The following is a 25403-nucleotide window of genomic DNA, read 5'->3' as shown; positions in this document are numbered from 1 at the left end:
TGTCTATATTACATAATAAAAAAAAAGTCAATATTGATTGAGAATATGTGCTAGGCACTATTATAAGTGCTTTATATTAATCATATAATCTTATTCATCTCAGCCTTAAGAGATAGGTGATAAAGTTCATTTTACAGATGAGGAAATTGAAGCACAATGAAGTTAAATAACTTGTACAAGGTCACACAGCTAGTAAGTACATACAGGAGCTGCAATAAAAACCCATGAAGTCTGACTCCAAGGTATGTTCTATTAACCATTATGCTATGATATGGAAGCAGAAACACAGTAGCTACAAATAAATTTTGGGTTCCTTCAGTGTTTAACTGTGATTCTCTGATTACTCAGACAGGTTCTGACAGGACATTTACAGGCAAACCAGTTTTAGCCAATGACCCATAACAAATAACTCAAATTTAGATAGCTATTGTAGCATATATTTATTGCTATGTAACAAGCCACCTCAAAATTTAGTAACAAAAAGCAACCATTTAATTGTGTCCACAAATATTGGGAATCAGAAATTGGGGCTGAACTTAGCAGGGTGATGTTTCTGCTGGATTCTCTTGGGCCACTCATGTGGCTATAGCTATCCAATAGCTGGGTTGGATAGTCTAAGAAGCCCTTCTTTGTATTTGTGGCAGTGGGTACTGTCTGTGAGCTAGGCTTCTCAATGTGGTCACTCATCCTCAAAATCTCTCATCCTCAAAGTCTGGTCTTCTTCATACGGTGGTAAAAGAGCTCCCTGAGCAAGAGAGACAACCACACATCACAAAGATTTTTCAAGCTTCTGTTTGTGTCACATTTGCTAATATTCTAGTGGCCAAAGCAAGTTACTTAGCCAAACATCAATATGAGAAAGAACCATAAAAGTGCATAGATTCCCAGGAGACATGACTCATTAGAGACAATTACTTTAACAATCTGCCACAGCTGTTATTCAGAATTTAGGCAGGCACATCTAGTGGCTGGCACAATTGTCTGCTTATTTTCCCATCCTGTCTGGGTTCCTCATGAAAAGCTATTCAAATGTCTTTCAAAAACAAAGCCTAGCAGAAAGTAGGAGAAGGCCCTGAGGCTATAGTCAGGTCTACCCCTGGCCTGCTTGTGACATCAAATGCCAACAAAAAGGAAAGGGAACTTAAGTACATCTTTCTAAGTGAAAGAAGCCCACCTGGAAAGGCTACTTACTGTATTATTTCAATATAACATACTGGAAAAAGCAAAACTATGGGAATGGTAAAAAGATCAATGGTTGCCAGGGATTGAGGGTGGAAGGAGGGATGAATAGGTGGAGCACAAGGGATTTTTAGGGCAATGAAATTACTTTGTATGATATTGTAATGTTGGATATACAACATTGTGCATTTGTCAAAACCCATGGAACTCTATATAACACAAACTGTGAACTTGATGTAAACTATGGATTTCAGTTGATAATAATGTATCAATATTGGTTCATCAATTGTAATAAGTGACCACACTGATGCAATACTACTAAACCTTTAAAAAGAAGGAAATCCATGTGACAATATAGATAAACCTAGGGGACATTACGCTAGGTGAAATATGCCAGACAAAGGGAGACCAACACCACATGATTTCACTTACATGTAGTATTTGTTTTTTTTTAAGTCATACTTACAGTGACATGTAGTAGAAAGGTGATTACCAGAGTCTCAGGTGTGGGGAGAAAGAGGAGATAGTGATCAAAGGGCACAAACTTTCAATTATAAGATGAGTAAGTGCTGGAGACCTAATGTACAACATAGTAATTATAGCTAGTAATACAGTATTATACACTTAAAAATTGCAAAAAAAGAGTAGATCTCAAGTGTTCCCATGATAAACACACAAAATTGTAATGATGGGAGGTGATGCATGTGCTAATTAATCTGACTGCCATAATCATCTTGCAATGCATACACATATTAAAACATCACATTTCATACCTTAAATATATACAATTTTATTTGTCAAAAAAATAAGAAAAAGAGAAACTGTTGAGGAGGGGTAAGCAGGAACTCTCCACACTATAGGCTCAACTTTTCTATAAACCTAAATCTGTTCTAAAAAGAGTCTATTGGTTAAAAAGAAGAGAACAAATGTAGGGGAATTCCCTGACTGCTTTCACTGCCATGGCCTAGGTTCAATCCCTGGTCAGGGAACCAAGAGCCTGCAAGCCACAAGACCGAAAAAAAAAAAAAAAAAGATGTAAAAAAAGAGAGAGGGGGAACTATTGTAGACTTGTATTGATAGCTAACTCCCAATGGACCACTCTTCCCAGTGTTTATGCCCTTGGGTGGTTCTCAGTATTAACTCTGGGCTTAACTACATGATTTGTTTTTGCCAATAGAATATTAGCAAGCATGATACAAATAGAGGGTTGTCTTCTTGGAATGCTTCTTCCTGGAGCCCAGCCTGTAACAAAGCCTGGGCTAATCCTACTGGAGAAAGAAAGGGGCTATTTAGAAAGGCCCTGAGGGACTTCCCTGGTGGTCCAGTGGTTAATACCCCGAGTTTCCACTGCAGGGGGCACAGGAAGGCCTTAAAAGATAAGATATCACACAAAGAGAGAAAAGACATGAAGGAGAATCTCCCAACTTGAACACCAGCTGAACTCAGACATAAGAATGATTCCAACAAATATCACTGGAAAAGAACCACCCAGACAACCCACAATATCATAAGTAGAATAAATTGTTGTTTTTTAAAACCACCAAGTTTTGGGGTACTGTGTAGTAATAGATAACTGAAACAGGAAGCTTTTCTTAAAAAAAAAAAAAGCTTTTAAAAAACTGAGCTATTGATAGCACTTACAAAACAATATTATGGTAGATGTAAGCAGAGTTGTGTCTTAGATGTCTTCCCTGTGTGAAACTAACTTCAATGAACAAGGAAGAAAGCAAGATATTGGCCTCATTAGCAAGCAATATTTTTAACAGCAATTCCTTACATTGATATAAATGACTTATGGATAGCAAGGAGATTTTCTATAAATTCCATATTCTAACAGTGAAGCCTTGGAGACCAGAATAAGAATTTTGGAATTGAGGCAATATAAGGCCATAACTTATTCTTGAGTAAGAATGATATGATGAAAATCATATTTGACAATAATTCTTCTAGTATCAATATATAGGATCATTTGGAGCAAAGAATCTTGGAGTCCATGAAGAAAACCAAGTTGTATAGCAAGTAGAAAATATCAGATAAGAATCTGAGAGATGTGGCTAAAAAGAGATTCATAAGATGTCATTGAGTTAGATACGATAAAAGAAAAAAGTCAAAAGTGGCTTTGTGTTATTGCTGCTATAAGAAATGACCACAAACTTGGTGAATTAAAACAACATATATTTATTATCTTACAGTTGTGTAGGCCAAAAGTCTGATGTGGGTCTCACTGGGTTAAAATCAAGATATAAACCAGCTGCATTTCTTTTTGGAGGTCTAGGTGAGAATTCTTTTCTTGCCCTTTTCACCTTTTAGAAGCCACCCACATTCCTTGCCTTATGACCCTCTTCCTCCACCTTCAAAGCCGGCAGCATTGCTTCTGTCTGAACTTCTAGTCCCACTTGCCTGTAACTCTCCCCCTGCCTTCCTCTTCCACTTTTAAGGACCCTTGTGATTACATTGGCCCTACCAGATCATCCAGAAGACTCTCTGCATCTAAAGACCAGTTGAATAGCAATCTTAATTCCTTAACTCCAGCAACCTTAATTCTTTTTCATATATCTTAACATATTCAAAGCTTCTGAGATTAGGGAACAAACATCTACAGGGGTTTGGAAGAACTATTTTACTTAATGCGAGCTTCAGGGATTAGAACTTGGGAGGTCACAAGGATGGTAAGTGCCACTGATGATGACGGAGATGATGAGAGGAATCCATTTTGATGGGAATACAACAAAGTTGTGCCAAGTTAAGTGGAGTGTCCAAATAGTAATGGCACCCAGAGCTGTTGGTCTTGAGGATCTAGATCCCAAAAAACACATCATGATTCGGGACATGAGCTTAGGGAGACTTACACCTGGAAGTAGTCTGAAAGCCCTTGAGCCACTGATCCTTTCGTCATTTTAGAAAGAGAATAAATAACATAAGGATGAGAAGCTTAAAAAGGAAGTGCCCTCATCATCTCTTATCTAGGCTCAACACTGGGTAAACACTCATCCTATGAAGACCTGAAAGGAAACAAGGCAAGTCCTAGAGAGGCCTGAAGATGGTTCCACAAAATTCCAGAGGGGACAATTTAGCTGGTCCCCTCAACCACATCTGTAGCCCAGATGTTCCATGTAACCAGAGTATATGCTCACACAAAAAAAGCCAACATTATATACTCCACAAGGTCTGTGGCCAGTGTAAAAGTATAGAGGAACCTGTCCACATGACTAACCAACTTTGTTATTTGTGTCACATCAAAGCCAGAGCCTCAACAAATTACTACTCTCTGAGGTCATTTAATTATGATTAAGTGAACTATGAACCAGTGTAAATGGCATTTTATACTCTAGTGAATTAAGATGTGAGATGTAGCTGAAGTGAATAAGATTTATGGCCCAAACTCATGCAACCTTACAGTAATTTCATGACACTTTTACTATGAGGCAAGCAATGCCAGCTCTTGAAATAATTAAAAGTACATACCAATTCCAAGACTGGGCTTCAGTCATTTATGGAAAGCCAGGAGACAGAATGAGGAGCAGGTTTCTTTGTGACTAATTTACTCTGGATAGCAGGAGCTGTTTCTTTTACCTGCAGCAGAAGTCTTAATTAGGGTGAGAAGACTGCCCCTGAGCAGGCCATGTAGGCTCCAGGGGGTCAAACCACACCACACATCTCCAGAAGCCAGATTCCTCCCCCAAATGAATCAGTCCCTCTCCAAATGAGAAATGCTTCATAGACAAGTAGCTTTTCAAATCCCTAGGCTCATATACCACTGCCCTCTGCAGATCCCTTTGTGACCTTGAGATTACCTTAGTCTTGGTTACCATTCACAGAAGCAAGGAATCACTGTCCACAGATCTCAAGGAAACTGGCAGAGCAGGAGAGGGGTCAGCCAGAATATGTGTCATTTATCTTGGGTATTTTTTCCCCATTGCCAGCTATCTCTTACGCTCTGGCACTTCTGCTTCTTCAGGTTTATGCACCAATTGGCATTTTCCTGAATTCTGATTTTGTGTTCTATCTCAGGGATTCTGATCTTACCTCTCCCATTCAATGAAGGGGGTCCCATGAACAGAACCCAGAGCCAATCATAAGGGAAGACCTCCATTACCTTCAGTTTCTCATATTTCTTTTTTTTTACAGTGTCTAAATAAGATATTTATTCTCTTCACATAACCTTATTTTTTTTTTTTACTTTACTTTACAACACTGTATTGGTTTTGCCATACATTGACATGAATCCACCATGGGAGTACATGAGTTCCCAAATATGAACCCCCCTCCTACCTCCCACCCCATATCATCTCTCTGGATCATCCCTGTGCACCAGCTCCAAGCATCCTGTATCCTGCATCGAACATATTTCTAATTTAAAAAACCTTAGGTGTGAGGATGAACATTTGCCATCGTAATCAATTAAATTCAACTATGAAACAAAATCTTCTTGCAGCTCCTGACATTCAGGACAGTGCCTCATTTTATCAGCCACAGAGAAAATAGAGAGATGAGGAAAGTGTTGCTAACCTCTAACTCTTGAATAAAACATTACATTTTTATTTATCAAGCCAGATGAGTTGAAGAATTTACTATTGCAATATTCTCCTAACAAATCTCCGCATTTTCAATCTTGCCCCTACTCTAATCCAGTCTCTTGTAAACTGAATAATTTTTCTAAACAGCAAATCAGTTCAAGTCACTTTCTTCCTAAAACCTTTCAGTGGATCATTGCCTATTAGGCAAAATCTGTACTCCTTTTCATAGTCAACAGCAGAGTTTCCCAATCAGTGTGCCCAAAATGGATTATAAGTGTACCCAGATATTGATCACCTCAGCCTAGCAGAGAGATCTAGAGTAACTGAGCCCTAGAGACTTTGGCCTTAGGAAGAGAAGTCTTTCAAATTATGAGAAAGATTGAAGAGTTAGCTCATAAATGCACACACACACACACACAGGTTCACATTCATATTATTTTTCTTGATACATGAATGTACGGATGCTTACTGTATAGACTAATAGGACATTATAGTGCATCATAATCACCAAGAAAACAAACTGAAATCCAGATTTACAGATGTTACCATGGAGATACAGTAAATCTGGAACTCTTCATTTTTTATTAATTTTTATTGGAGTACAGTTGTTTTATAATGTTGTGTTAATTTCTGTTGTATAGCAAAGCAAATCAGCTATATGTTTAAATATAGTCCCTCTTTTTTGGATTTCCTTCCCATTTAGGGTCACCACAGAGCACTGAGTATAGTTCTTTGAACTATACAATACAGTAGGCTCTCAGTAGTTATCTATTTTATACATAGCATCAATACTGCATGTGTGTCACTCCCAAGCTCTCAATTCATTCAGCTCCCCACTCCTACAAGGACCCTTCATTTTTTTAAGAAGCAGTCCATGTAACTCTGATGCAAATGGTTTGTGGATCACACTTAGAGAATTACAGCCTACTCTAGTTATATTGGACATACCATGATTCTCCAAATACATGGCTTCTCTTCCTTGTTTTTGCTCTAACTGTTCCCTGTGCCTGGGATGCCTGTCATACATCTGATCACCTAGCTAACGCTCATTTGTTCTCCAGGCCTATGCTTAGACCTCGTTTCCCCTGGAAAGCTTTCCCAGATTCACAAGGCATATTGGATGTCTGTCATATAGTCTCTCTGAGCCCCCATACTTCTCTTACAGCATTTAAATAATTACCTACCATAAAGGGTCACGTCAATGTTGTTTATCATTTTATCCCTAACACACTCTAGCATATGGCCAAGTTTATTATAAGCATTCAGTAAACAATCGAATGAATGCCTTATCTTGAATACAGGTCACAAAGGAAATTTAACTACAATTGGTCATTTCAAATCTAGGTGTAATAACCTCTATCAGCCTCAAAATGGAGTGAGTCACCAATCTAGTTCTACACTAAGAGAGCCAGGAACCCAATCCTACCCCATTTCCTAGTTCATATGAGCATTCCTTATGCTCTGAAGAAAAACTGCCACTGCTTCCAAAAATTTCTTCTATGGATTATCACTTATAACATCCATGTTTATACTAAAAGACATTCCTTGTCATCCCTGACAGCTTCTCATTCACTGACATCTTGACAATGGCTTTAATTGCCCAATAAACCTCAGAATTTTTTTCCTTCTGTCTTCCTTTCTGAATGGTTTTCTACTATCCCAATTAGGCTAACATATGACTTTCATCTAACCAAAGTGTTATAAAGCATTCCTCAGGCCCTGTCACCCTACCTGCTAAGAAGGATGCTAGTTTTAGGGCAACTTGGTTTAGGACAACTAGACCCAAGACATTCTTACTTTTAACATTGAAAGTCCCCCATCTGCCATTTCCCCCACTTTCAGCCCCTGGTAACCACCATTGTAGTCTTTGGTTCTGTGAGTTTGACTTTTTTAGATCCCACATATAAGTAATATAGTATTCATTTTTCCATGTCTGATTTACTTCACACATAATGTCTTCCAGGTCCATTCATTTGTCACAAATGGAAGAATTTCTTTCTTTCTCATAGCTGAATAAAATTCAATTTTATAGTTATACCACGTTTTCTTTACTCATTCATGAATTCATGGACACTTGGACTATTGGTCAAAGAGTGAAAACTTTCTGTTATAAAGTGAATTAGTTCTGAGGATCTAACATAGAGCATGGTGATTTTACAGGCATATCTTGTTTTATTGTCCTTTGCTTTACTGTGCTTCACAGATACTGTGTTTTTCACTAATTGTGAAAAATATGGCAACTCTGCATCCAACCAAGTATATTGGCACCATTTCTCCAAAAGCATTTTCTCATTTCATGTCTGTCATATTATCAAAATAATTCACTCGATATTTCAAACTTTTTCATTATTATTATATTGATCATGGTGATCTCATCAGTGATCTTTGATGTTACTATTGTAATTGCTTTGGAGCACCACAGACCATGCCCATATAAGATGCTGAAGTTAATAATCAATAAATGTTGTGTGTGTTCTGACTGCTCAACCAACCAGCCATTCCTTCAACTCTCTCACTCTACTCAGGCCTCTCTATTCCTTGAGAGACAAAAATTTGAAATTAAGCTAATTAACAACCTTACAATAGCTTCTAAGTGTTCAAGTAAAAGGAAGAGTCACACTTTTCTCTCCAGGGAATCTTCCCAATCCAGGGATCAAACCCAGGTCTCCTGCATTGCAGGCAGATTCTTTATAATCTGAGCCACCAGGACAGCTCCCTGGTGGAGTAAAGCTCCACACTTTACTCATTTTAAATCAAAAGCTAGAAATGATTAAGCATATTGACAGTAATTTCAAAATATTACTATTTTTGGTCACCCAAGAGCTCAGGTGGAAATGTACAATGAGATTAATGTTGTTTTTAGTTTAAATTTTTTTGCATTTTTAATTTATTTTTTAATCGAAGGATAATTGCTTTACAGAATTGTGTTGGTTTCTCAAAACATCAACAAGAATCGACCATAGGTATACACATGTCCATTCCCTCTTAAACCTCCCTTACCATCCCACCCTTCTAGGTTGTTACAGAGCCTAGGTTTGAGTTCCCTGAGTCATATGGAAAATTCCCATCTGCTATTTTACATATGGTAATGTAATTTTCCATGTTACTCTCTATATACATCCTACCTTCTCCTTCTTCCCTACTCTCCATTGTCCATAAGTATGTTCTTTCTGTGACTTCATTGCTGCCCTGCAAATAATTTTATCAGTACCATCCTTCTAGATTCCATAAATATGTGCTATTAAACGGTATTTGTTTTTTTTTTCTTTCTGACTTACTTCACTCTGTATAATAGGCTCTAGATTCATCCACCTTATAAGAACCTCATTAGAACTCTTTATCCATTCATCTGTTGATGGACATCTAAGTTGCTTCCATGTTCTAGCTATTGTAAATAGTGCTGCAATGAACATGGGGGTACATATGTCTTTTTCAATTTTGGTTTCCCCAGGGTATATGCCTAGTAGTGGAATTGCTGGGTCTTATGGTCGGACTTCCCTCGTGGCTCAGACGGTAAAGCATTTCTCTACAATGTGGGAGACCCGGGTTCGATCCCTGGGTCGGGAAGATCCTCTGGAGAAGGAAATGGCAATCCACTCCAGTACTATTGCCTGGAAAATCCCATGGACAGAGGAGCCTAGTACGCTACTGTCCATGGGGTCCCAAAGAGTTGGACACGACTTCACTTACTTACTTATGGTGGTTTGGACTGTGGCTCAGATCATGAACTCCTTATTGCCAAATTCAGACTTAAAGAAAGTAGGTAAAACCAGTAGACCATTCAGGTATGACCTAAATGAAATCCCTTATGATTATACAGTGGAAGTGAGAAATAGATTTAAGGGACTAGATCTGATAGATAGAGTGCCTGATGAACTATGGACAGAGGTTCATGACATTGTACAGGAGACAGGGATCAAGACCATCCCCATGGAAAAGAAATGCAAAAAATCAAAATGGCTGTCTGAAGAGGCCTTACAAATAGCTGTGAAAAGAAGAGAGGCAAAAAGCAAAGGAGAAAAGGAAAGGTGTAAGTGTCTGAATGTAGAGTTCCAAAGAATAGCAAGGAAAGATAAGAAAGCTTTCCTCAGTGATCAATGCAAAGAAATAGAGGAAAACAACAGAATGGGAAAGACTAGAGATCTCTTCAAGAAAATCTGAGATACCAAGGGAACATTTCATGCAAAGATGGGCTCGATAAAGGACAGAAATGTTAGGGACCTAACAGAAGCAGAAGATATTAAGAAGAGCTGGCAAGAATACACAGAAGAACTGTACAAAAAAGATCTTCACAACTTGGATAATCATGACGGTGTGATCACTCACCTAGAGCCAGACATCCTGGAATGGGAAGTCAAGTGAGCCTTAGAAAGCATCACTACAAACAAATCTAGTGGAGGTGATGGAAATCCAGTTGAGCTATTTCAAATCCTGAAAGATGATGCTGTGAAAGTGCTGCACTCAATATGCCAGCAAATTTGGAAAACTCAGCAGTGGCCATGGGACTGGAAAAGGTCTGTTTTCATTCCAATCCCAAAGAAAGGCAATGCCAAAGAATGCTCAAACTACCACACAATTGCATTCATCTCACACGCTAGTAAAGTAATGCTCAAAATTCTCCAAGCCAGGCTTCAGCAATACATGAACCGTGAACTTGCTGATGTTCAAGCTGGTTATAGAAAAGGCAGAGGAACCAGAGATCAAATTGCCAACATCAGCTGGATCATGGAAAAAGCAAGAGAGTTCCAGAAAAACATCTATTTCTGCTTTATTGACTATGCCAACGCCTTTGACTGTGTGGATAACAATAAATTGTGGAAAATTCTTCAAGAGATGGGAATACCAGACCACCTGACCTGCCTCTTGAGAAACCTATGTGTAGGTCAGGAAGCAACAGTTAGAACTGGACATGGAACAACAGACTGGTTCCAAATAGGAAAAGGAGTACATCAAGGTTATATATTGTCACCTTGCTTATTTAACTTATACGCAGGGTACATCATGAGAAACGCTGGGCTGGAAGAAGCACAAACTAGAATCAAGACTGCCGGAGAATATCAATAATCTCAGATATGCAGATGACACCACCCTTATGGCAGAAAGTGAAGAGGAACTAAAAAGCCTCTTGATGAAAGTGAAAGAGGAGAGTGAAAAAGTTGGCTTAAAGCTCAACATTCAGAAAACGAAGATCATGGCATCTGGTCCCATCACTTCATGGGAAATAGATGAGGAAACAGTAGAAACAGTGTCAGATTTTATTTGGGGGACTTCAAAATCACTGCAGATGTTGATTGCAGCCATGAAATTAAAAGACACTTACTCCTTGGACGGAAAGTTATGACCAACCTAGATAGCATATTCAAAAGCAGAGACATTACTTTGCCAACAAAGATCCGTCTAGACAAGGCTATGTTTTTTCCAGTGGTCATGTATGGATGTGAGAGTTGGACTGTGAAGAAAGCTGAGCACTGAAGAATTGATGGTTTTGAACTGTGGTGTTGGAGAAGACTCTTGAGAGTCCCTTGGACTGCAAGGAGATCCAAGCAGTCATTCTAAAGGAGATCAGTCCTGGGTTTTCATTGGAAGGACTGATGCTAAAGCTGAAACTCCAAAACCTTGGCCACCTGATGTGAAGAGTTGACTCACTGGATAAGACCCTGATGCTGGGAGGTATTGGGGGCAGAAGGAGAAGGGGATGACAGAGGATGAGATGGCTGGATGGCATCACCGACTCGATGCACATGAGTTTGGGTAAACTCTGGGAGTTGTTGATGGACAGGAAGGCCTGGCGTGCTGCAATTCATGGGGTTGCAAAGAGTTGGACACAACTGAGCGACTGAACTGACTGAACTGATGGTGGCTTTACTCCTAGTTTTTTAAAGGAATCTCCATACTGTCTTCCATGCTGGCTGTATCAATTCACATTCCTACCAACAATGCAAGAGGGTTCCCTTTTCTCCACATCCTCTCCAGCATTTATTGTTTGTAAACTTTTTGATGATGGCCAATCTGACCAGTGTGAGATGATATCTCATTGTAGTTTTGATTTGCATTTCTCTAACAATGAGTGATGTTGAACATCTTTTCATGTATTTTTAGGCATCTGTATGTCTTCTTTGGAGAAATGTCTGTTTTAAAAACAGAAATATAGACCAGTGGAACAAGATAGAAAGCTCAGAGATAAACCCACACACCTATTGCTACCTTATTTTTGACAAAGTAGCCAAAAATATACAATGGGGCAAAGACAGCCTCTTCAATAAGTGGTGCTGGAAAACTGGGAAGCTACATGTAAAAGAATGAAATTAGAACACTTCCTATCACCATACACAAAGATAAACTCAAAATGGATTAAATACTTAAATGTAAGACCAGAATCTATAAAACTCTTAGAGGAGAACACAGGCAGAATGCTCTATAACATAGACCACAACAAGATCCTCTATGACCCACCTCTTAGAGTAATGGAAATAAAAACAAAAATAAACAAGTGGGATCTAATTAAACTTAAAATATTTTACACAGCAAAGGAAACTATAAACAAGGTGAAAAGGCAGTTCTCAGAATGGGAAAAGGTAATAGCAAATGAAATAACAACTGACAAAGGATTAATTTCCTAAATATACAAGCAGCTCATACAAGTCAATATCAGAAAAACAAACAACCCAATCAAAAAGTGGGGAAAAGACCTAAACAGACATTTCTCCAAAAAGACATACAGATGGCTAACAAACACATGAAAAGATGCTCAATGTTACTCATTAGAGAAATGCGAATCAAAACTGCAGTGAGATATCATCTCAGACCAGTCAGAATGTTCATCATCAAAAAGTCTACAAACAATAAATGTTATTTTTAAATTGCTAATACAACATCCATTCTGCAACCCATGGATCAAGGAGTCATTTCAACTTTCCAGTCTTATTATTTGAGAATTACATTTTGTAAGGCTATAGATGCCATAGATAGTGATTCTTCTGATGGATCTGGGCAGTCAATTGAAAACTTCCTGGAAAGGATTTACTATTCTAGGTACTATTAAGCACATTCATGAGTCATGGGAAGGCATAAAAATATCAACATTAACAGGAGTTGAGAAGAAGTTGATTCTAACCTTCATGGATGACCTTGAGGGTTCAAGTCTTCAGTGGAGGAAGTCACATCAACTGCAGTAGAAATAGCAAAAGAACTAGAATTAGAAATGGAGCTTGCAAGAGGGAGGTGATGTAAGTATATTTCTTGCTGATTTGCATTGTTGTATGGCAGAAACAAGTACAATACTGTAAAACAATTTTCCCTCAATTAAAAAAATTTTAAAAAGAAGTGGAGCCTGAGGATGTGACTAAATTGCTGTAATCTCATGATTAAATTTTAATACATGAGGAATTACTTCTCATGGATGACCAGAAAGTGATTTCTTGAGATGAAATCTGTTCCTGGTGAAGATTGTGGAAATGACAACAGATGATTTAGAAAATTACATAAACTTAGTTGATAAATCCAAGGCAAGGTTTGAGAGAATTAACTCTAATTTTAAAAGAAGTTCTACCGTGGGTAAAATGCTATCAAACAGCATTACATGACACAGAGAAATCTTTCATGAGAGGAAGAGTCAGTTGATGCAGTGAAATTTATTGTTGTCTTATTTTAAGAAATTGCCACAGGCACCCCAACTATCAGCCATCAGCCCCAACCACCACCCTGATCAATCATTAACCATCAACATGGAGGCAAGCTCCTCCACCAGTGAAAAGATTACAACACACTTCAGCAAGATGATAGTTAGCATTCTGAGTGACATTTTTTTTGGCTGTACCATGTGGCTTACAGACTAAATGGCTTCTGAATAGCAAGGGAGACCATCAACAAAATGAAAAGGCAACCTACTGAATGGTAGAAAGTAATTGCAATCATATATCTGATAAGAGGGCTAATATCCAAAACACATTTCAAAACTCATACAACTCAATATTTTTAAAAAACTGATTAAGAAATAGAAGTTCTAAGGAGGCATTTTTCCAAAAAAAGCAAACAGATGGCCAAAAATTTCATGAAAAGATGTTCTACATCATTAATGATCAAGGGAATGTGAATCAAAGTCACAATGAGATATCACCTCACACCTTTTGGAATGACTATTATCAAAAAAAAGAAATAGCAATGTTAGCAAGGATCTATATAAAAGGAAACCCTTGTGCACTTGCTGGTGGGAGTGTAAATTGATGCAACCACTACAAAAAAAAAAAAAAAAACCAGTAAGGAGTTTCCTCAAAAAATTAAAAATAGAGCTACCATATGATCCAGCAATTTCAGTTTAAATATTTATTTGAAAACACTAATTTAAAAGATATCTGCAAGGTCTTAAGATATAGAGTGGGACGCTACCTCCTGACCTAAGTAAAATTGATGTTGAGTTGAATTCTGATGAGATCATACAAGACAGCTCTGAAATTAACTTATAAGAGCGTAAAGAAGATGATATCTTTACAAAGACAGAGATCTCAGAGATTCCGACAGATGTACCAAACACTGAAGCAGAGGCAAATGTAAATACACATGAAGAGTATCCCTCTGGAATTCCCTTAAACAGTGGAATAAATTTCAAGAAATGCATAAAATGCATTCTGAACAGAAAAACCTCAACTTTAAGAACAGGAAAGAATAAAAGAAAACACTCCAGAAAAAACAAATTAAAGAATGAAGAAGAATCTCGTAATGAACAGTCTTCAAGTGAAATCCAGTGGAAGGAACTTACTATTTTGGAGTCAATGAGAGGTTTGACTTCCACTGTTAAGAGGAAATAAAGTTGAAAATTTGGGCATTGCACAGCAATCAGAGCAGAAAAATAAATAAAAGGAATCCAAATTGGAAAAGAAGAAGTAAAACTCTCACTGTTTGCAGATGACATGATCCTCTACATAGAAAACCCTAAAGACTCCACCAGAAAATTACCAGAGCTAATCAATGAATATAGTAAAGTTGCAGGATATAAAATCAACATACAGAAATCCCTTGCATTCCTATACACTAATAATGAGAAAATAGAAAGAGAAATTAAGGAAACAATTCCATTCACCATTGCAAGGAAAAGAATAAATTACTTAGGAATATACCTACCTAAAGAAACAAAAAGACCTATATATAGAAAACTATAAAACACTGGTGAAAGAAATCAAAGAGGACACTAATAGATGGAAAAATACCATGTTCATGGATCAGAAGAATCAATATAGTGAAAATGAGTATACTACCCAAAGCAATTTATAGATTCAATGCAATCCCTATCAAGCTACCAATGGTATTTTTCACAGAGCTAGAACAAATAATTTCACAATTTGTATGGAAATACAAAAAACCTCGAATAGCCAAAGCAATCTTAAGAGAGAAGAATGGAACTGGAGGAATCAACCTGCCTGACTTCAGGCTCTACTACAAAGCCACAGTCATCAAGACAGTATGGTACTGGCACAAAGACAGAAATATAGATCAATGGAACAAAATAGAAAGCCCAGAGATAAACCCACGCATCTATGGACCCCTTATCTTTGACAAAGGAGGCAAGAATACACAATGGATTAAAGATAATCTCTTTAACAAGTGGTGCTGGGAAAACTGGTCAATCAATCACTTGTAAAGGAATGAAGCTAGAACACCTTCTAACACCATACATGATGATAAACTCAAAATGGATTAAAGATCTAAATGTAAGACCAGAAACTATAAAACTCCTAGAGGAGAACATAGGCAAAACACTCTCCGACATACATCACAGCAGGATCCTCTATGACCCACCTCCCAGAATATTGGAAATAAAAGCAAAAATAAACAAATGAGACCTAATTAAACTTAAAAGCTTCTGCACAACAAAGGAAACTATAAGCAAGGTGAAAAGACAGCCTTCAGAATGGGAGAAAATAATAGCAAAGGAAGCAACTGACAAACAACTAACCTCAAAAATACACAAGCAACACCTGCAGCTCAATTTCAGAAAAATAAATGACCCAATCAAAAAATGGGCCAAAGAACTAAATAGACATTTCTCCAAAGAAGACATACAGATGGCTAACAAACACATGAAAAGATGCTCAACATCACTCATTATCAGAGAAATGCAAATCAAAGCCACAATGAGGTACCATTTCATGCCAGTCAGAATGGCTGCGATCCAAAAGTCTACAAGCAATAAATGTTGGAGAGGGTTTGGAGAAAAGGGAACCCTCTTACACTGTTGGTGGGAATGCAAACTAGTACAGCCACTATGGAGAATACTGTGGAGATTCCTTAGAAAACTGGAAATAGAACTGCCTTATGACTCAGCAATCCCACTGCTGGTCATACACACTGAGGAAACCAGAATTGAAAGAGACACGTGTACCCCAATGTTCATCGCAGCACTGTTTATAATAGCCAGGACATGGAAGCAACCTAAATGGCCATCAGCAGATGAATGGATAAGAAAGCTGCGGTACATATACACAATGGAGTATTCAGTTCAGTTCAGTTCAGTCACTCAGTTGTGTCCGACTCTTTGTGACCCCATGAGTCGCAGCACACCAGGCCTCCCTGTCCATCACCAACTCCCGGAGTTCACTCAGATTCACGTCCATTAAGTCAGTGATGCCATCCAGCCATCTCATCCTCTGTTGTCCCCTTCTCCTCCTGCCCCCAATCCCTCCCAGCATCAGAGTCTTTTCCAATGAGTCAACTCTTCGCATGAGGTGGCCAAAGTACTGGAGTTTCAGCTTTAACATCATTCCTTCCAAAGAAATCCCAGGGCTGATCTCCTTCAGAATGGAATGGTTGGATCTCCTTGCAGTCCAAGGAACTCTCAAGAGTCTTCTCCAACACCACAGTTCAAAAGCATCAATTCTTTGGCACTCAGCCTTCTTCACAGTCCAACTCTCACATCCATACATGACTACTGGAAAAACCATAGCCTTGACTAGATGGACCTTAGTTGGCAAAGTAATGTCTCTGCTTTTGAATACGCTATCTAGGTTAGTCATAACTTTTCTTCTAAGGAGTAAGTTTCTTTTATTTTTTTATTTCTTATTTTTTTAATTTTTATTTTTACTTTATTTTGCTTTATAATACTGAATTGGTTTTGTCATACATTGACATGAATCAGCCACGGGTGTACATGAGTTCCCAATCCTGAATGCCCCTCCCACCTCCCACCCCATATCATCTCTCTGGATCATCCCCATGCACCAGCCCCAAGCATCCTGTATCCTGTATCGAACATAGACTGGCGATTCATTTCTTGCATGATAGTATACATGTTTCAATGCCATTCTCCCAAATCATCCCACCCTCGCCCTCTCCCACAGAGTCCAAAAGTCCGTTCTATACATCTGTGTCTCTTCTGCTGTCTCACATACAGGGTTATCATTACCATCTTTCTAAATTCCATATATATGTGTTAGTATACTGTATTGGTGTTTTTCTTTTGGGCTTACTTCATTCTGTATAATAGGTTCCAGTTTCATCCACCTCATTAGAACTGATTCAAAGCATCTTTTAATTTCATGGCTGCAGTCACCATCTGCAGTGATTTTGGAGCCCAAAAAAATAAATTCTGACACTGTTTCCACTGTCTCCCCATCTATTTCCCATGAAGTGATGGGACCAGATGCCATGATCTTCATTTTCTGAATGTTGAGCTTTAAGCCAACTTTTTCACTCTCCTCTTTCACTTTCATCAAGAGGCATTTTAGTTCCTCTTCACTTTCTGCCATAAGGGTGGTGTCATCTGCATATCTGAGGTGATTGATATTTCTGCCGGCAATCTTGATTCCAGCTTGTGTTTCTTCCAGTCCAGCATTTCTCTTGATGTGCTCTCCATGTAAGTTAAATAAGCACATTGATAATATACAGCCTTGACGTACTCCTTTTCCTATTTGGAACCAGTCTGTTGTTCCATGTCCAGTTCTAACTGTTGCTTCCTGACTTGCATACAGATTTCTCAAGAGGCAGGTCAGCCATTAAAAAGAATACATTTGAGTCAGTTCTAATGAGGTGGATTAAACTGGAGCCTATTATACAGAGTGAAGTAAGCCAGAAAGAAAAACACCAATACAGTATACTAAGGCATGTATATGGAATTTAGAAAGATGGTAATGATAACCCTGTATGCGAGACAGCAAAAAAACTCAGATGTATAGAACAGTCTTTTGGACTCTGTGGGAGAGGGTGAGGGTGGGATGATTTCAGAGAATGGCATTGAAACATGTATAATATCATATATGAAACAAGTTGCCAGTCCAAGTTCGATGCATGATACTGGATGCTTGGGGCTGGTGCACTGAGACGACCCAGAGCGATGGTATGGGGAGGGAGGAGGGAGGGGGATTTAGGATGGGGAACATGTGTGTACCTGTGGCAGATTCATGTTGATGTATGGCAAAACCAATACAATATTGTAAAGTAATTAACTTCCAATTAAAATAAATAAATTTATATTAAAATAAATAAGTTTATATTAAAATAAATAAAAACAATCTGAAGCAAAGAAAAAAAAGAAAATTTGGGCCTTGAAAAGAACATAGACCAGGCTGTGGAAGCGTGGAACATTGAGAAGGCCGAGAAACTCAACAATCAGCTAGCTACTCTAGAGCTTTGTGTAAAAATTGCCAAAGCAATTGTCTGCCACAACTTTGTAAAAGCCAAAAAGGATGCTGAAAATTCACAGCTTTCATGAAATAAAGGAACTTGCCTGGAGATTTGAAACAAAGAAGAGGTGGGAAACCAAAAGCAACATAGGATATACGTGACTTGCCAGAGTTCTTCAAGAACTTTGAGGCTTTACTTGAGTCTTCAATTGCTCGATTTACTGAGATTTTCCTGCTTATACCAACTATGTCAGGAAATTGATGGAAACAGAAAAAAAAAGCATAAAATTTGGGAGCTGATTATCAAATCATTTTTCATTCTTTTTCTAGAGTTCATCCCATTGAAGTGAATGAAATGGAATATTCAGTTATTTGTACAAGTAATCTAAGCATACATATAGGGGAAAAAAGGATTTTTTAATTTATTTATATAGACCTCCAATATAAAATCAATTTTACTTTTCATCCATTTGATGTAGCATAGCCAATGAGCTCCTTACTTTCTTATCTGCACTCAGTGTAACTGCACTTATTCTGGAGTTGTGTTTTTAAGATTGGCATTTGTTTATAATGGATTAGTCATAAGTGCAAGACAGATATTGTGTTTACAAATGATTTTAGTGTTATAAAAGTAATTATTGGTTCTTTATTTGAGACAGTAGAGTTGGTATTTCACAGTCACATAATAAAAGCAATTGATTTTTTAAAAATAATAATAAAAGATATTTGCACCCCCATGTTCATAGCAGTAGTATTTACAATAGCCAAGATATGAAAACAACCTAAGTGTCTATCAATGGATGAATGGATAAAGAAAGTGTGTGTCTATATATAGAACAGAATATTATTCAGCCATAAGAAAGAATGAAATCTCACCATTTTCTACAATATGGATGGACCTTGAGAGCATTATGCTAACTAAGATAAGTCAAACAAGGAAAGACACATAACATATGATCTCTTTTACATGTGGAATTGTAAAAAAATCTCATAGATACAGAAAACAGATGGTGATTGCAAGAGGTGTGGTGAGGGTAGGAGAAATGGGTGAATTTTTTTTAAACATAAGTAAATTGAATCTAAAATTTTTTATTGAAGGATAATTGCTTTACAGAATTTTGCTGTTTTCTGTCAAACCTCAACATGAATCAGCCATAGGTGGGTGAGATGCATGGAATTTAAAATTTTTTAAATATTCATGGTACTTTGGAAATCATTCATGAACAGGCACAGAGCAGTGAAAAGTTCGAGTTGTCCAAGGTATGTGTTCCCAGTTGAGGTTGAACAGGACAATACTCTTTTTGTTTCAGCTCTCATAATGTAAACAAGAGTCCATTTTGCAATCATCTTATGAAAAGACCCAAATGAACTTTTCAGCCAACCCAATATTTACTGCCATATTTTCTCCCCCCTTACGTGCTTTTTTTTTTTTCCTGGTGATTTTGCTATTTAAAATGGCCTTCATGCATAGTGCTGAAGCTCTGTCTAGTGTTCCTAAGCACAAGACTGTGATATCTTACAGAAAAATTATGTGTGTTTGATAAGCTTTATTCAGGCTTGAGATACAACGATGCTGGTCGTGAGTTCAATATTAATGAACCAACAATTTATACTAAATAAATTATCTTTAAACAGAGGCACACATAAAACAAAGCTATATACTGATCAACTGATCACAGAACTTAAGTCTGCATTTGGCTGGGAGCAGTGATTCAGGATTCACTAATTTCGTGTTAGCAGCAACTTTATAGAGTATAGCTACTGTGAATAATGAGAATCAACCATACTTTGGTCATTTCCTTACAGCACTGATCACACATTATAAGTATATGTTTATTTGTATAAGTTTTAAATCTCTGTCTCCTCCAATAGACTGTAAGCTTCAGGGGAACAGGGACTAGGATTTTTTTTTTTCATTTGATTAGACCCCCAGTACCTGTTACCCCAGTGCCTAGTACATAGCTCATGCTTGGTAAAAATTGTTGAATGGAAAATTAAATGAATGAATAAATGAGTAAAGTGCCTGTAGTTATGTGGCACAGAGGAATACCTGGGCAGGGAGCCAAGCAGATCATTACAGAGAGAGGTTGCAGACTGTGGTAGGAGGGACCATTGATTTGTTCCTATTTTCTATTATAGTAACTTTTGTCCTATAGTGTTAACTATACTCAATGCATAATTGAAGGATTTTCCATTGAGAGTAAGACATTTCAGGAGTCAAAGCAAAACGCCACCTTCCTCTAAGTAGTTTAACATCCTTTCATTGTGCTGATAGTGAAAACAGTCAAAAACAGTTCCTGTAATCTGATGGCTACAAATAGTAGACAGATTTAGAAGGGGCATGGGGTTTTTTTGCCCCTTTCTATGGGAAGCCTTAAACTGGCTCTCAGATTCAGTCACAACTCTTTTGGGGGTTAGGTCTGTTAACATTCCCCATGCAGAAGGCCAGAATGCATCTCCACATCATGTGTATTGAAATTGAATTACTCAGGCTTTTCTAGGTGTCCTGACATAACACAGCTAGAAAGATATGTATTCATTTAGTAACCCCAGACAATGGATGATAGAACATAATCCACCTATCTATCAGAAAGCCATCTTGAGGAGGCAGCTAATTGGGCCACTGTGGAAAGGAAGTCAAAAGAAGCACAAGGACAAATTAAGGAAGGCTTTATCCAACTTAGTAAGGAGTGTTTGAAAGCTGACCTTATGTGTAGGCAGACCTTACGTACACCTATGGCTGATTCATGTTGAGGTTTGACAGAAAACAACAAAATTCTATGAAGCAATTATCCTTTAAATAAAAAATAAATTAATTAAGAAGAAATGGTAAGTAACCTATTCTATGGTCACCTCTGGAGAATGATTTGAGGGTCATCAGGAAAGGTACTCCCACCCTCATTCCTTAATGAGATCTTGTTTTACACCCAAACTATGTCTCAGTTGTTTTGCTCCTCTGGACTAACCTTTCTTTTTTTCTTTCAACCTCATTAAATCTCACCTATCATTCAAGGCCTTGTTCCTCCAAGAAGTCTCACTTGACATTAGGTCTCAGTGCCCTCTCTGAATTCAACTGTCAGACTTTCCAGGCATCATAGGACTTCTTTGCATGTACTGACTGCCTTTATCAGTGATAAACATTGATGCAACTAACATTGAATGGCTCTGTTGACATGTCTTCCTAAAGGATTTTATATGCTATTGGAAGACAGGGACAATGTTGAGCATTTCCTCTGTATTCTCAACATTTCCTGGCACAATCTTCTGTACGTTTTGACCTTTAGTAAAAATCTGTTCAAAAATGAAGTCAAGATATCAACTTTTGTGAAGCCTTCTCTGCTCACCTTACCTGGAAGGGACTTCTCTTTCCCTAGAGAATTATATTGCCCTGAGAGTTTGCTATATTCTAGAGATAACTCTGGGTAAAGAAAGTTTGGGTGGTAGGGGCTGATAGATATATGATCATGACCTGGGATTTACCTTCTCCATTGACCAAACAAGAGTTGTTTTTGGCACCCGGATCAGCCCAAACACATTTGGAATGCAGGTAGAGATGGTCTTTAGTGTCCTGAAATCCCTTTTTGGCCCTTTCACCTCTGAGATTCAGTACCTTCTTTCTCATGAGCCTCTTACCCCCTACTGCTGTCCATTCCATTTAGTTGTGTTTATACAGTCCAAATACATGCAGATTGCTGTCATTTCTGTCCTCATGGTTGCCCCAGTCCAGACTTAGTTTCTTTCACCTATCTTCTCCAATCATCCTGGTTGGTTCTCCAGGATCATATTTCAAGATCTTCTCTAGGTCTCCCACTACCAGTCTGCCAAAAGTCAGGGTATTTTTCCTAGTGACTAGAACCCAGGATAAAGAGCTAGATTTCTATGTGCCCCAGGTGGACCTAGGAACAGTCCAGACATCACCAGAATGACCTCTGCAACTCACCACAGGTTAAGGTCAACCCCTGGCTAATTGGTTAGCAAGGCCAGATAACTCTCAACCCTGGTATTCTTCAGCTTCCTCCTATTTCAGAAACATTTGACTTTTTTAGATTAATTTTTCCCAGTTACATTACTATTTCCTGAGCATCCAAGTAGAATCCCTTTTGGCTATTTCCTATGCATATTCTGAGGCTTGTTCTCTCTGCATGCTACCCATGTCTCTGTTTTTGTTTCTCTACTTTATTTCTCCATGTTCCTTTCTGCTGAATCTTCTCTCCTTTGTTAGGGTAAGGTTACTCTCACTCATAACTCGTAAGTCACTCTCACTCATAAGTTACTCTCACTCAACATCAGGAAGCTTCCGCAAGCCTGTTATCTTTATCCATTAAAGGGCAGACAGAATGGCAAACACAATTACAGAAAACTAACCAAGCTGATCACTTGGACCAGAGCCTTGTCTAGCTCAATGAAACTATGAGCCATGCTGTGTAGGGCCACCCAAGACAGACAGGTCATGGTGGAGAGTTCTGAAAAAACATGGTCCACCAGAGAAGGGAATGGTAAACCACTTCAGTATTCTTGCCTTGAGAACCCCATGAACAGTATGAAAAGGCAAAAAGATAGACACTGAAAGATGAACTCCCCAGGTCAGTAGGTGCCCAATATGCTACTAGAGAAGAGTGGAGAAATAGCTCCAGAAAGAATTAAGAGGTTGAGCCAAAGTGAGAATAATGCTCAGTTGTGGTTGTTACTGGTGATGGAAGTAAAGTCTGATGCTGTAAAGAACAATACTGCATAGGAACCTGGAATGTTAGGTCCATGAATCAAGGTAAATTGGAAGTGGTCAAACAGGAAATGGTAACAGTGAAAATCGACATTTTAGGAATCAGTGAACTAAAAGGAACGAGAATGGCAAATTTAATTCAGATGACCATTATATCTACTAATGTGGGCAAGAATCCCTTAGAAGAAATGTAGTAGCCATCATAGTCAACAAAAGAGTCTGAAATGCAGTACTTGGGTACAGTCTCGAAAACGACAATGATCTCTGTTCATTTCCAAGACAAACCATTCAATATCATGATAATTTAGGTCTATGCTCCAAACACTAATACCAAAGAAGTTGAAGCTGAACAGTTCTATGAAGACGTACAAGACTTTATAAAACTAACACCAAAGAAAATATCCTTTTCATCATAGAGGACTGAAATGCACAAGTAGAAAGTCAAGAGATACCTGGAGTAACAGGCAAGTTTGGCCATGGAGTATAAAATGAAGCATGGGAAGGCTAACAGAACTTTGCCAAGAGAACACGCAGGTCATAGCAAATACCCTCTTCAAACAACACAAGGGGTGACTCTACACATGGACATCACCAGATGGTCAATACAGAAATCAGATTTATTATATTCTTTGCAGCCAAAGATGAAGAAGCTCTATACAGTCAACAAAAACAAGACCAGGAGCTTACTGTTGCTCAGATTATGAACTCCATATTGCAAAATTCAGACTGAAAGAAAATAGAGAAAACCACTAGACCATTCGGCATGACCTAAATCAAATCTCTTATGATTATACAGTGGAAGTGACAAATAGCAATCAGGGATTAGATCTGATAGATAGAGTGCCTAAAGAACTATGTACAGAGGTTCATAACATTGCACAGGAGGTGGTGATCAAAACCATCCCTAAGAAGTAGAAATGCAAAAAGGCAAAATGATTGTCTAAGGAGGCCTCACTAATAGCTGAGAAAAAAGAGAAGCAAAAGGCAAAGGAGAAAAGGAAAGATATATCCATCTGAATGCAGAGTTCCAAAGAATATCAAGGAGAGATAAGAAAGCCTTCCTAAGTGATCAACAAAATGAAATAGAGAAAACAACTGAATGGGAAAGACTAGAGATCTCTTCAAGAAAATTTGAGATACCAAGGGAATATTTCATACAAATATGAGCTCAATAAACGACAGAAACAGTAAGGACTTAACAGAAGTAAAAGATATTATTAAGAGGTGGCAAGAATACACAGAAGAACTACACACACAAAAAAAAAAATCTTAATGACCCAGATGACCAAAATGGTGTGGTCACTCACCTAGAACCAGAAATCCTGGAGTGCAAAGTCAACTGGGCCTTAGGAAGCATCACTATGAACAAAGCTAGGGGAGGTGATGGAATTCCAGCTGAGCTATTTCAAATCTTAAAGGATGATGTAAAAGTGCTGCATTCAATATGCCAGCAAATTTGGAAAACTCGGCAGTGGCCACAGGACTGGAAAAGGTCAGTTTTCATTTCAATCTCAAAGAAAAGCAGTACCAAAGAATGCTCAAACTACCACACAATTGCACTCATTTCACATGCTAGCAAAGTAATGCTCAAAATTCTCCAAGCTAGGCTTCAATGGTACATGAACTGAGAACATCCAGATGTTCATGCTGGTTTTAGAAAAGACAGAGGAACCAGGGATCAAACTGTCAACACCCATTGGATCATCAAAAAAGCAAGAGTGTTCCAGAAAAACATCTACTTCTGTTTCATTGACTACACCTAAGCCTTGGACTGTGTGGATCACAACAACCTGTGGAAAATTCTTAAAGAGGTGGGAATATAAGACCACCTTAACTGCCTCCTGAGAAATGTATATGCAGGTCAAAAAGCAACAATTAGAACTGGACATGAACAACAGACTGGTTCCAAATTGGGAAAGGAGTCTGTCAAGGCTGTATATTGTCACCTTGCTTATTTAACTTATATGCAGAGTACATCATGAGAAACGCTGGGCTGGAAGAAGCACAAGCTGGAATCAAGATTGCCAGGAGAAATATCAATAACCTCAGATATGCAGATGACACTACCCTTATGGCAGAAAGAGAAGAACTAAAGAACCTCTTGATGAAAGTGAAAGAGGAGAGTGGATCAGTTCAGTCATTTCAGTCACTCATTTGTGTCCGACTCTTTGTGACCCCACGAATCGCAGCACACCAGGCCTCCCTGTCCATCACCAACTCCCGGAGTTCACTCAGACTCACATCCATCGAGTCAGTGATGCCATCCAGCCATCTCATCCTCTGTTGTCCCCTTCTCCTCCTGCCCTCAATCCCTCCCAGCATCAGAGTCTTTTCCAGTGAGTCAACTCTTCACATGAGGTGGCCAAAGTACTGGAG

The 25403-nt window shown here is 38.3% G+C and overlaps 1 pseudogene; it reads left to right on the top strand.

Moving 5' to 3' along the window:
* The first annotated feature begins 3864 nt into the window (after nt 1-3864).
* LOC120881623 lies at nt 3865-18286 on the top strand (annotated as a pseudogene).
* The last annotated feature ends 7117 nt before the right edge of the window (nt 18287-25403 follow it).

The sequence above is a fragment of the Oryx dammah genome, unplaced genomic scaffold (genome assembly GCF_014754425.2).
Source record: "Oryx dammah isolate SB20612 unplaced genomic scaffold, SCBI_Odam_1.1 HiC_scaffold_23, whole genome shotgun sequence".
Lineage (NCBI taxonomy): Eukaryota > Metazoa > Chordata > Mammalia > Artiodactyla > Bovidae > Oryx > Oryx dammah.
Note: the sequence above shows the minus strand (reverse complement) of the source record. Positions and strands in the feature narration are given on the sequence as shown.